Consider the following 12,717-nt stretch of genomic DNA (forward strand, 5'->3'; position numbering starts at 1 on the left):
CTTGCAGGGTGGGAAGTGGGGCACTAACTGCAAGCAGCATTGGAGCTAGTCCTGCTGCTTAGTGGGAAGTATACTATATGTTGTCTTTCAAATAGCAAAGCTGTACCTTGCTACCTAGGAGTGCTTGAATCCTGTTTCTAAACTTGCCTGGTTAAAAGTGCTTTTTAAGAAATAGCTAGGCATTCCTGTACTTGGTATTGATTTGTCAATGCACCACATCTGATCTATATTAATATAGTACTTTAGCAAATCATGCTGCTTCTGCTTATGGATCACTGGGGCATACTCTTGTTTGTTGATTAAATCTATTTTCTGCAAATGCTATTGGCTGCTCTTACCTTGGGAGCCTGGTGCACAAACTCATGGGCACCTTCTGTAATTGCAGCTGGGAACTTAAATGCTGCATGTGGCTGGGGTCTCCCTGGCTCACTGTGCTGGAGCTGGTGCAGGACAGCCCAGCACCTCTAAGGCTTTTGTGGGTCTTCTGCTCCTACAGTCCCCATAGCCTACAACAGGCTAAACTGACTTTCTCATGGCAGATCCTAAAGCTCTGCTTGCGAAGAGGAGGCTGAGTGGAAACCTCTGCATGCATTTTACCTCTTGTTTAACCCCCAAAGATGCAGGGAACCATGGAGATGTGTTACACCAAGCAAGAAGGGCAAAACTCTTACCAAGACTGGCCACAGAAAAGGAATAGTTTGACTCTTATTTGTTCTTCCTCTTCTGGTCTCTTCCATGCTGTAGAGACAGCAGGGGGATAAAGGTGAAAAGAAACTGGGAATGACACACGGACTGGCTTTCTGCGATGTTTAAGATGGAAACTCAGCTCTGGGAAATTACCCAGATTGTTTTCCATTTTATCCAAGCTTGTTTGTCTGACTATTCACACTTATTTTTGAGTCATTTTGGATAGAAATAAGAAATGCATTGGTAATGTGACAACCCTAGACAAACACCTCAGCAGGGAAGATGTGCTTTGAGGTATCTCTTCGGGCTCTCAGTAGCCCTTGGGAATGATGTAGTGTTCCTTGATTCTGATAATTATAGCCCAAGTGATTATATCTTACCCTCCTCTTCCCCTACTGCTGTTCCTTCTTGCTTATGCTGTGGTCACATGTGATAGCTCAGTTATAGGCTGATTTGAATTTTAAATGCAATCACAGGGGCACTTGCTTCTTGTTTCCCTCTTGGTAGATGCCACCATCTCCCTCTGCCAGTTTACTTAACATTTTAATTATTTAATTCTCATGTTCATGTACTTTTGCCTTTCTTTATTCAGTCCCTCCTGTTCATTGTTCAAATGCCTGACTTCTAGGTCAGGGCGTGTGCAGGAATTGGGTGAAGGCTACCTTGGGCATCACTCCAAAAGGCTGTCATTTTTCATGAGTTGAGTTAGGAGGCATTAGCCAACATGTTACTATGACCTCTAACTGGCAAGGGTAACTGCTTAAGGAGGGTTTCCCAAGCAGCTTTGTCATAAAGGCAATAGATCGGGAAAGTGAAGTTCTCAGCAACTGCTGAAAGGCAAAAGCTCTCTAGTTCCTTGCAAGGAGCTTAATTTCCCCTTTTCACTTCCATGTTTCTTGACACACTTGGGCATTGGCTTCTCTTCTGCAAAAGCTGTGCTATTGCCTGCTGTAAAATAACACTATGTTTAAAAAAAGTTTGTGACCTCCCTGAAGAGCTGCTTGGGTAGCTGGGGCCCTCCTCAGGCATGAGCTGTCTGGTTTCCAATTTTTGTATCACCTTAAGTGCCTGTGGTTGGGAAACTTCAAGACCTTCAAAGTTTATTGGAATTTGTAATGGAAACAGGATGAAGTTGCCCTTAGTACTGGAAGATGAAGATGCTGTGACTGGCCAGTATGGGAGCAAAATCAAATTGTGGGACCTACTCTGCTAGGTGTTCCTCCTGCTGCTGTCTAACGCGGGCAGGCAGGAATTTGATTTTGCTGGTTAGCACTTGGTCCTGTGCTTTCCTATTGTAATCTTCCCCATCCCCTCCCTTTCCTACTGCACTTCCTTTCCTTGCATTAGAGGAGGAAACCAAGTATTTCAGAGCATGGGAGAGAAACCTGGAGAGACTTCCCTGTGCTCTGAGCTGGATTGTGCTAACCTGAAATGATCAGGTGAGACTAGCGTGGGTTTAGGATCCCCTGAGAGTATACACTTGCTTGCTGGAGAAGGACATACGTGCTTTTAGTAGCAGCATTTTGCAGTGACCTGTACTCCCAACTGAAGCACACCAATGCTTTTCCAGCTAAAATCTTTGTTGGTGTCAGCATTCAACTCTTCTTTCCTTTCAGAGGTTCCTGCCAGGGGCCTCTTCTGGCAGATCCTGGCAAGACTTTGAAGCTGGACAGCTTTCCTTCCCTCTGTACCCTGCAGATGGCAGGGGAAGGAAGGGGGTCAATAAATTTGCTTCAAATTGCCTTACAAACCAAGCGTGAACTTGTGACTATTCCAATATGGTCTTTGCATGGCTTGTTAAAACCCCTGATACCTGCAGGAGTGACAGGCATCTGACCTGATCAATAGCTCAGCTGCCCTTTACTGCTGCAAACAAGGCAAAGTACCTCCTATGAATACAGAGCACTGCCAGCAAATAATTACCCTTGTCGTGGTGCTTTCTGGACACTGGCGTCTGCCCCTATGGTAATGAAAATCCATTTACAGAAGCAGTTAGTTTGCAGTATTGACTTCCCGGTCTCCTTCTGATTCTCATATTTATTTAGATTCAGCAATGGCTTGAGATTCTCCAGCAGTGAATTTGGAGGGGAGGTGATCTGGATGATAATTAACAAGCTGAATGCTGACATGGTTGGATTTTATGCCATTCTCAGTACTGATACTTTCTTTTTGTCTGTTTGTGTTAAGCTTGCTTCAAAAACTCTGATGGGAGCTTAGCGCAGGAGGCAGGCTGGCAGACAGGCAGATTCCTGCCCATTTCTCCCCATGTGCTGCCCCACATGCCCTGGAAGGCACGGTGGTGTGGGAGTTGTTAAAGGCGATTATCTGGGAAAGCTAAGTGAGGGCAAGAAACAGCAAGGAAGGGAAGGGTGTGGAGGAGTTTGAGGCTAAGGCTGGGGAGAGGTGGAATGGGAAAGGGTGAGAGGGGAGTGAGAGAGCTGGAGGAGGAGATGCTAGGAGGGCTGGGGACAACTAGAGAGCAGGTCAGAGGTTGGTTGGAAAAATAGTGGATTGAGATTAAAGGTGAGAATTCAATGAGTATGAGAGAGGAAGGATAGATAAACTGAGCGTCTGGAAGATTGGAGCAGAAAAGCAGGCGAGTGCTGTACGGAGAGGGGAGCACTTGGGGCAGGACTTGGGCAAGGTAGAGAAGACTGGAGGACAGGAGAGGAACCAGACAGCAGGGAGCTGGACACCCCTTTTTTTAGGGGCACTGTGTGTGTACCTTGTTAAGGTGTCTTGGTGCAAGGCAAAATAATATCTCTGCCCTTTGGCAAGTAAATGTTGGAGGAAAACATATTCGTTTGCAAGAGGGACACCAGGAGATGTACACTGCATGTAACCACTCCTGCATGGACTATTGTGCAGGGTGGTATCATCACATACCTTGGTTTTGCAGGGGCTGTTATTCCCTAGGATGAAGGACATCCTGAGCTCTCCCATTTGAGGAAATACCTACTGCTTGCATCTTGCAGTGGCCCTTCCCCTAGCAGAGAAATCGAATTATTTGTTTTTTTCATGCTATTCTCACTAGAACACTACTTTGCCTGAACTGGCTGATTTTGGAGGAACATCTGGCTGGCATGTCCACAGGCACCTCTCGCCTGGGGAATGGCATGCTGCTTCCCCTCCCTGCTCTACCTCTCCTGTGGGATGGTTATTGCAGCTGTAAGCTGAAGGTCACTTTAAATGTCATCTTCATTTAGCTGCCTTGATGGGGTAATTATAGCTGAAACTATAAGGTTTACCAAACAAATAACAAACCCAATGCAGTGGAAACTGATTGGAAACACCTGCCATGGAACAGAAAAGCAATTTTAGGGTTTTGAAATATTTTTGCTTGTAATGTCTCCTGTTGCATGTGTCTTGCTCTGTCCCCTCCCACTGATCCTCAGCAGATCAGGGCATGACATGCAGTCTGTGTGATGCTCTGGCTGTCTGTTCCCCACTGGTGTGCCCTGGTCTGGATCCCCTCATCCTCCTAATGAGGCTGAACCATGACACCAAGGAGGGTAAATAAGCCTCAGCTGCAAACACCATGAAGGCTTTTATGCTTCATTGATGGTTCAGCTACTGGAGGAGTGGTTGTAAAGCAGGGAAGGATCAGATCTTAGGTGGTCCTGAGCATTTCTGAGCTCTCTTGGTTGCCGACACTCCCTGGTCATCCTCCAGGGATGGCTCAGTGTGGTGCTGGGCAGAGCTGGGTTAAGGAGCAGAGGATCTTTCAGGCTTTGTTTGTGGCAGAGTGGTTCAAGTAGTACAACCTGATGAGCACAGGTGAAAACACAGTAAAATGCACAGATGTGACAGGTGTTGATAGAGTGGTTCTTGGAGGAAAAGGCAGTGGTAGCATAAGCAGGTGAACAGGCTTGTATGCAGCGGATGAATTGGAAGTTCATTAGCTTCTCCACAGAAATGGGAGGACAAGAAGATATTCGGGAGCTGAGGGGCTGCAAATTTATGTTCCCCATGCAGACATCCTCACGTACGTGTTCCTTACACTGTGCTGGGGTAGAGGTGTGCCTCCTCCAGGGATAACACTGGCTGATAAATTACAAAAACTCACTTTCTGCACAGCAGATCCCTATCAGCATAAAAGCCACATTGGAGCAGATGTGAGGCTTATCTCATGCTTATTCACTGCTCCCCTGCTCCAGGCCCAGGCTATGGAAGTTGGACTGAAGAAGCAAGGGGCCTTATTTTTGTGTCATTTGTAACTTAAACCCAGAAACAAGAATAAGTAATGGGGTCCATTTAAAAAAAAAAAAAAGGCCACAACAGACTTTCAATGCAATCTTTGACCTCCATGTTTTCCATTTTACTTTCCTCAAATCCTTATGTGAGGTTAAACAGATTTTTATATTGTGAAACTCAGGATTTCAGGGGCTTTCCTTAGTCTGGCTTTGATTTACAGTCACAACTGGAGAATCTCAACCACAGGTAAGAAAATTTGGTACACTTCTATGTCTTGGGTTTTAAAGCTGTAGAATGAAGCAACACAAAAAGGGAGAGCCCTTTCCAGGCAACATGTATCACTTTCAAGTCTGGTGCTTCTGCAGATCCTGGCTCAGAGTTTTCCAACCTTCCTGTTGTTGATATTGCTGTGAAGAGTTTGGCTCAAAAGAGAGACTGCAGCAAACCCTACAGAATAAAGAAGATAAAGAACAGAGGCCCCAAGAGCATGGTTTCATTCCCTTGTGGTTGAGCTGGCTGTTCCCATTTTCTCTCAAGAATCCCATTCACCAGAGCATCTATTAAAAAAAAAAAAAAAAAAAAAGAGAGAGAGCAGAGAAAGCAAATTCCAATATATGATTTATGGGGGTTTTTTTGGTTGATTGCCAGACTGTAAAATCATCATGCCTTGTGACTGTCCATGATGTATTGCTACTTGGTAATGCCCACTGTTTGGCCAGCTCCTGAGCATTAAAACACCAATTTGGGGAAAAAAATAAATCCAAGAAGCCTATTTGTAAGTGATCAACTACTGCAGCCCAGTGGGGGACTGCTCTTTCCAGAAGTTACCATCAGTAATTGTTTTGTCCTTTGAACCAACCCCCTAGAGTTACATCTTAAAATGCCTTCCTTAAAAGGTGGTGGATCTGAAGAGGCTTTGCTCCTGTGTGCCAGACCCTGCAGAGCATGCAGTCCTGGCCACCGTGCTGGGAGGAAGGGGGGTATGTTAACCCCATCACATAATCCCCTGTGCAAAACACTGATGATTTAACCCTGTTGCTTGTTCAAAACTTTGCCTGGTTGTCAGTGCTGTATTTAAGCTAGGTTGTCTTTATATAAAAGTGACGGTCTTAAGGCTTTAGCTGCTTTGAGGTGCAGGAAACAGTGGGATCTGATTGATTTCTGTAATGGCATCCCTTCTCGTGCACTTCTCTGAAGCTTCAGCGAACCACAGCCCTGCGTCGATATTAGCATCCCTGTGCAGTTTGAGTGCTGCCTGCAGATAATGGACATGAAATTTGGAAACCTGATGGCTGAAACTTTTCTGACGCTTCTTGTGAGCACTCTGCTCCCCTTTGAAATTCATTGTTTCACTGCCTTTGGGGGAATGATGGGGCTTTGAAGACTCAGTTGCAATTATTAACATCAAAAGCTAGAGAGCAATAAAGGAATCATTGCCAGATTGGCTGCTTTTCCTGCAGGACACCCCCCCTCCCCCCCCAACAAAACACATGCATTTCAAGTGCTGCAGTAACATCTCTGCTGCTGATAGCAGTTGGCTGAATCAGCTCTGCCTCCTGTGAGATGGGCTGGGGGAACCAGCAGGTACAAAACCAGGTGCAGCTCAGCAGACTCCCCACACGCAGAGCCTGTAAGCAGTGGTGTTGCTTCCAGCTGCACTTTTTCATGTTCACTGCTACAGCTGACCAGTGGAGTGGGTGGGTACTGGCAAAGTCACCAGACTGGGGGTTCTGCCCATCAGCTAGTCTTGTTTTGCCTTGCATTTTGTATCCTTTTTTTGCTCTAGGGTTGGGATACTCTGGCAGCCAGACCTTCCAGCCATGCACCAGTGAGAAGCCTGTGGTACTGACTGATGAACACACATGAATGGCTTGCAGCCCAAAGACATCATAGTCTGGATAATTATCACTGCAGTTTTTTTCTGGATGAAATTTCTTCCTTTGGACCCAGTTTTATTCTCTGCCCACTTGATGTTTTGCATAATTAGATCTATTTGCCTTTTTATCTAGTGCAATGCATGTGCCCTGGGACAGAGGTCAGAGGTTAGCGTGTTGAAGAGAAGCAGTCTTGTTTCAGGCAAGCCCCAAAATCTGGATGCTGTTGCCTGTTGCATCCTTCAGCTGAAGTCCCAGTGGGGACTCGCTAGTCTCTGGATGTGCCTCTTGGATCAGAGCAATTCAAAAAGTGAGTTACTACCACAGGTGGGTGATCCTATTGTGCTTTTGCTAAGAAAAGGGATATAAGGGCTGATACCTCAGCTAAATTATTCCCATCTCCCTTTTTGCACATGCTGGTTTGTAGACACACCAGCAACTGCAAGGGTTGCAAGATCTTGCTGCAAAGCCTAATAGCACTTGTAACCTAAATGATAAGAGCTCAGTGACGGCCCTCCATCCCTCCTAGGAAGGAGCACGGCTGCTGCCTTTGGCAGAGCCCACAGCTCTCTCACCTGGTGCAAACACTGCTCTTGCAGCTGCAGTTCCAGGGGACCCTGAAGTTAAGAGTTTGATGGTTTGTTTTTGTGTTTTGTTTTTTTTTTTAATGTCTTTTTCTTTTCCACTCATGCATAAATAGGCCCAGAGAAAACCTGCTGTTGGCTAATCTATAAAGCAATGTTTGAACACAGTGGGATCAACACCTGAAATAATACCGTCCTATGGGATTGGCAAGGCTTTGAAGGATGAGAGGTATAGAACAGCCTTAAGCTTACCAGAGGGTTTCCTGGCTCGGGTGGTTAGGACAAAGAGTTGAAGCCTTGACTAGAGTCAAGTAAATATGAATTTGGTAGGAGAGGACAGGACCCAGCAGGTGACCCCTACCCCTGACGTCTGGGGTGTCTGGGTTTACCCAAGTCCCTGCTGCTGCTATCACGTGGAGAAGATGTGTGCCTTCGCCCTGTGCCTGGTGAAGTGGTGGCAGAGGAAGCCTTGCAGGACCAGGGGATGGCTTCCTCTCTCTGATCCTTGCAGCAGGCCAGCCTGAACCCTTCTCATCCCGTTTTTCTGCCTTTACACAGGGCCAGTTTTTTTTCTTCAAGGAGGGGACTTGATGGTTGGGTTTGTGGGGTGGAAAGGGGCAGTGAGGGTCCTGGGAGAGAAGGAAGATTGCTGTGATGTGTGGAGGGGGATGCACTCATCAGGATGAACTGGATTTGCTAATAGCCTGCCTATGCATTTCTTCCTTCTCCTGGACAATTCACCTCCTTAGGAAAACCTGAAAGGCCCTAATTTATTTTATCATGGCCTGTGGATTTAACATGGGAAAACGTGTGTGGCAGATCCAGAGAGAAACTCCCTGGTTCCCAGGAAAGCCTTGCTGCCTGCTTTATCAAAGACATGTATGCAGTACAGAAACTTTTGGTGTCACTTCACTGGAACACACTTCAGTTTGGAGAGAAACCACAAAGGTGCTTTTTTTTTTTTTTCTTTTTCTTCTTGATCTCCCTGTTTGGATGTTTTGGGGTGGGAGGCAGGAGATACCTGAGCAGGAAAATGAAACCACTGATTTTGGTAATGACTGCTGGCTTTGCAGGGGACTGACTGCTGCAATTTCTCAGTGATTTCAGAAGGTAGCTAGCTGTTATGGGAAATCTCCTAGTTTGTTTCTTCACCCTAATTAAGGGTTGAGCTCCAGGAGCCTGCTGGCAGATAATGACCAGGAGGAGCCGGCATTCATTAAGGAGGGCGGAAAAGAGAGCTCCTTATAGATGGAGGAAAATGCAAAAGGCAGAGATGCCATGGACATTTACTGGCCAGGGGCTGGGGAGACCCCCCTCCCTGGGGGTCCTGGAGCCCCCTCCGTGTGGGGACCTTGCCCCTGGGCAGAAGGACCTGCCACTCCTCCTGATCCCAGGGATTGGGGGTGCCAGGACCCCCATAAAGGATGGCATCCAAGGTGCTGGGGTGCCCATCCATATTGGGACCTGCAGGGCTGCTGGAGGGGGCTGAGAATCACATGCACCAGTAAACCTGATGGGAGCAGACTGGTGTGCCTGGTGCATGTGTTGTCTATCTTTTTGCCTGTATTTCTCATTTTGGGTACAACACACTGTTCACAAGCTACTTCTTGGTGTTAGGTGTCCTAACTGGTGTATCTGGTCCCCCACGTGGCTCCTCCTTTTGATGGATATGGGCAGGCACTGCAGCAGCGTCCCCCCCTGCCCCGAGCACCACAGAGAGGTAGAGGGGTTCAGCCTTCCCCGTAACACCTCTGGTTATCCCTCCTCTTGTAGCTGGATCTCTCTGAGCTCCTTTCCCTGGGAAACTTACAATGACACCCAGAGGTCAGCAGCTGTGTAAGAAAACAGTTCTAATAATTTCATTTTTTTTTCCATCCTGCTTTCTCTGAAATTTGTGAAGAATGCTGCTGGAAATACACCTTGGTGAAGCTTACAGAAAAGCCGTGTTTCTCTTTGCTCTTTCTCATTTGATTACAGACTGTTTGATTCAGGAAGTTGCTCTGTTGGAAGCAGGAAGGAAATTCTCAGGCTGTTTCTCTGCTTGAATGGGATCGGAAGATCCCTTTCTAGTTAGGTGCCCACAGCAGTCTCATCTGGGGGAAAAAAAATTCAAGGGGAGCCTCCAGAGCTGTGAACATCTTCCTGAAAGGATGTACCGAAGTGTTCAGCCACCTAATGTAGTCCCTCAGGCAACAGCTGTGATGAGGATAAGTGATTTCTCAGCATCCTGCTTTTAATTAGGGGAGAGCTTGCAAAAGGGCAATCTGGATAGTTGTCACTTGTCATCCATGTTCCCAGAACTGGTGGAGCTGGAGGAGGTTTCAATGTTTCCCAGGGGTTACAGAAAACTTTTCTGGCTTCTGGAATAGCCCCACCTCTGGACAGAGGGTTGAGGTCAGGTCTTCAAGTTGTACTCTGTGCCATTTCTGTCTCTGCGGCATCTGCAAAGACGGCCTCAGCATGCAGCCACGCGTCTGGACATCTTCATGTGCTGCCTTTTCCACACCCAGCCATGTGCCTTCACTCCCAGGTGACCTCCATGCAAGATGCCTTTCAGTATGAGAGGTGGAAGAAATGTCTAAACACTGAAAGAATAAGACCTGCCCTAAAGTATTGATAATCATGATAATATTTTCTTAGGTCCAACCTGCCTCTTAACACTTTCAAGCATCCTTTCTTTAATTATTTTGAAACAAAGTCAATGATTTAGTTGTCTTTGTCCAGGCTGTAATTGCCACACTTTCTATCCTAGCTTTCCACAGACCTTTGCTTCCCCGTTGAAGAGGAGTGTGCCAGCAGTGCCGACTGCAGCCCCGGCTCTGCCTTGCAACGTATGACAAATGGATGAGCTCAGAGGAAGATGATTTCTGAAATGAGAATGGATTTTTCAAATTGAAAAATCTTTGTGATGAGTCCATCGGTCATTGTTAGGGAGGTACTGGGGAAACAGTGGCTTAAACAACAGTGAGACGATACCTTGTGGGTGCTCATTTGTGCTTCCAGTGCTGGGTTCAGGAGGATGAATCAACCATACTCCTTGCTCCCTGAGCAACCACTCCTGGAGTTAGCACAGCCCCAGCAAATGAGCCCTCCTGAAAGGGAGGGGCCCTGTGAGCTGTGCTGGCAGGCCTGCAGCAGGGTCAGTGCCCACCTGTGCATTCCTTGTGATCTTGGTAGAGAGTGATCATGGAGCAGGGAGAGCAAGGCATGGTCCTGTACTTAGCAACTTCCAGGTCACACCAGGGTCTTACTTCATCGATGCTTGCAACAGCACATGGCTGGCTCGGTGACTCTCCCCGCTCAAACGATTTCTGAAGTCCTTTTCCTATTTCCAATGACTTTGTTGTGCAACTCCACATCATCGCAGTCTAAAAGGGCATGTGCATGAGGGAGTACCTGACTTGCAGGGGTTGCTTCTCTGTTTTAAGATGGGAAGAAAATAATTCTCACCTACGCCCTGACATGAAGGTAAAGGCTCAGTGATGCCTGTGATGTCCCTTAGAAGGCATCACAGACATGCTAAATGCAGCAGCCCTGTAGGCTCCAGCATAACTCGTAGTTACACAGATCCACCCAGACGTGGTGCTGCTCCTGGGACTTACGAGGCTGCTGAACAGTTTCTCTCTAGGAGCAGGGAAGACGGACTGGAGGTCAGTCTAGTGGTGGTAGCTCCTGGAAGGGCATGGCACAGACATCTATCAAAGCTGAGAAGGGTCATCCACTGCTTTCACAGGATTTCCCAAGTTGACTTTACAGCACTGACACAATTTGTGACCTCCTCCTTCCCTGCAACCCAGAAAATACAACTCTCACTGACCTAAAAGAGGTGCAGAAGAGCATGAATACTTTTGGAATAAAGTGAGGATGCTTACTGCTTCTCCTGAGGTCTTTCTGATGGTCTGAATAGCTCTTTCAATCATCCTGTAACTCTTTGAGAGATTCATGTACTTATGTGAGTAGATTTTAGCATTTCTCTGAAAATCCACAGTAGCAATTTGGTAAATAGAGAATAACCAGGACCTGAAGTATTCTGGACCCAGCCAGCTGTAATTTGCTATGGGTAATCACTATTCTGCTGCTTCTCTCTGCTAGGTCTGAAAGTGCTGTGAATTTAGAGTAGGAATCAATTAAACAGCAAATAGGTTTCTTTGTCAAAATCAATTAAGTCCTCCTCCCAGCCAGTGCAATGGTCTCCCTGGAATTTCATATTCTGCTTGGCTGCCATTTCTTCAGCAGCTTTTGCTGGATAATGTTGATGTTTTATAGCTTGATTTAAATCATATGGATCAATGCATATGCATACCTTATTTGGATTTTCAATTACAACCATATATTTAGCCTAAATGAATTATCTAGATTATAGTTGCAGCTACACAGAGAATTTTTCATAATGCCCAATTCAATTTTTACTTTCTCTGTAAGCATAAAAGATTTCTTTGGAGAGTAGGATCATTACTGTTGTTTTGCCCTTCTTGCTGTAATATTAGTCTTCCAAATGGACTGGACCAGAAGTTTTCAAACATCTTCAACCTGTGGATTCTGCTTTTGCTTTGGATAGAGATGCAAACCGTCAGTGGAAGTCAGTGTTGTGGATTGCACTAAGGCATGGATGAGAGTAATTTTCTAAGTCACTTCTTATGGACTCTTTTGAACTATCTCATAGCCTCCTCACGTGTTCTCCCCTGCCCACAGCTCTCGGCTCACAGGTTGAATTCTCTGACCTGTATCTGTACTCTTTCAGACTTATTGCATCTGGATTAGAAAAATATCCTTTTCCCTGATTACTATGCATCTGACTAACCTGAGTCTATCTGCATCTCTAAACCCCCAAATACCTTAGAGCATCTGGCCCTTGGCATGCCCGAGTTTCTACATCACTGCTGAAAGCAGGACTCTGGCTCCTAAATCTCCAAAGTGTCTTTGTTTTCCATAGAGTTTTCCACAGATGATATATCCCCAGTCCCTGTCTGGGAGAGTGAAACAGTTCTGAATTTTAAGCCAAGCTGTGGCTTGTCTTTAAATCAGAGGACACAAGTCTAACATTTACTTATTTTCTTGGGTGTGCTCTACTTTCAACAATGATGTTAAAGAGTTTTCTTTGATAGTTTGTGATATGCTCCAGCTCAGCTGTTCCTGCTATCGAGTAGCAGATTCCTGTGCCTACAAAGATGTGCATTTCAAATATATCTCAATTCTTATTGTTACCTGTGTGAAATACTTCTGAAAGTTAATCTTTCTTTCCAGGCTACTTTTGAGATGTTTGACCATCAGATTATGGGTACAAAACCCATCAACTACTCATTGCCTATTTAATTCTTAAAAATAAATGGTTATTGTACGTAAATGACACGTTCCCCGTTGTCATCCAGGGGAGCTCT

The sequence above is a fragment of the Harpia harpyja genome, chromosome 1 (assembly GCF_026419915.1).
Source record: "Harpia harpyja isolate bHarHar1 chromosome 1, bHarHar1 primary haplotype, whole genome shotgun sequence".
In the NCBI taxonomy this organism is placed as follows: Eukaryota; Metazoa; Chordata; class Aves; order Accipitriformes; family Accipitridae; genus Harpia; species Harpia harpyja.